General features: G+C 45.2%; 1 non-coding gene across 1 annotated transcript; it reads right to left on the minus strand.

The window, feature by feature from the left end:
• Positions 1-310: 310 nt before the first annotated feature.
• Positions 311-444, minus strand: LOC117718330 (small nucleolar RNA SNORA17). Its single transcript, XR_004608026.1, has one exon. It is a non-coding gene; the product is annotated as a small nucleolar RNA SNORA17 (small nucleolar RNA).
• Between the last annotated feature and the right edge of the window lie 616 nt (positions 445-1,060).

Raw genomic sequence — 1,060 nt, forward strand, 5'->3', positions numbered from 1 at the left:
CACCGGGAAGGGGTCATCTCGGACATAGTCTACCCACCAAGGCCAGCAAGGTGCCAGACTGGTGGTCTTCTCAGGCTAATTTCTTGTCCGGGTCCCATGGCACTGGTCTGGTGGTTGTTTCAGGCTTGCTTCTCAGAAGGCTTGCCCAAGTGGCCCCTTTTGAGTGTCTGCTGTGTCCATCTCACTCCCGCCCGGGATTTATGATCTCAGGCTGTGTTCTTCTGGTCTCAAGCTTGCTCCCTGTTCTGGGATCCTCTCTGGGCCTTCCTGGTGATAGATCGGAGGTCGTCTCAAGTTTGCTTTCTCAGGAAATGCTAAGTTGCTAATCATTCAGATGTTCATAAGTCAGAATGCTGCTGCGGGGAAACATAGCCTCTCTCCTCTCTGCCACCTACTGATGCACATGTGACATGGCAGCCACACCCACCATACCCTAGGGACAGGCACATTGCTGATCTTAATCAATATAGTCCAAGGTTAATTGGTAAGTATTGAGTCCACTAGGACAGAGGAAACCAGAGCATTTTACAGAAGCGGTGCAAAATATAAATGCAAAAATAACTACTGAGCTTAAAATCAGAATTGAACACTTCTCTTTTGTAAGATGAAAAATTTTGTCAGTGACATTTATTCATTATAAATATATCCAGAGTGTTCTTGCAGATTGTTTAAGGACCAACAACAAAGAGAAGATTACATCAAAATCCAAAGGGAAGGGAGAATAAAGTTACTGAAGTTTTTGAATCTGTGAGTACAACAAAGAGATTGTTCATGCCCCCTCCCCCCCCCATTCACATGCCAGAATCCTAATGTCCCATGTGATATCTCAGGTTTGACACTGTTTGTCTCTGAACCCTCAAGTTTATGGCCTGTCTGACTGGTCAACGGTGTGGGTAGAGACCTATTCTTGTTGATCCCCTGAAGGCCTGTTTCTTTTTTTTTTTCCATATTGTTCTATGGCATGTTGTCTGTAGAACTAAACTAACGTGTACCACTTGTATCTGCAGCTTTGTCTCTCTGGGTGTGCAAAAATACAGGAAGGCCATAGGCCCCTTCTCTC

Source organism: Arvicanthis niloticus, chromosome 12, assembly GCF_011762505.2.
Source record: "Arvicanthis niloticus isolate mArvNil1 chromosome 12, mArvNil1.pat.X, whole genome shotgun sequence".
In the NCBI taxonomy this organism is placed as follows: Eukaryota; Metazoa; Chordata; class Mammalia; order Rodentia; family Muridae; genus Arvicanthis; species Arvicanthis niloticus.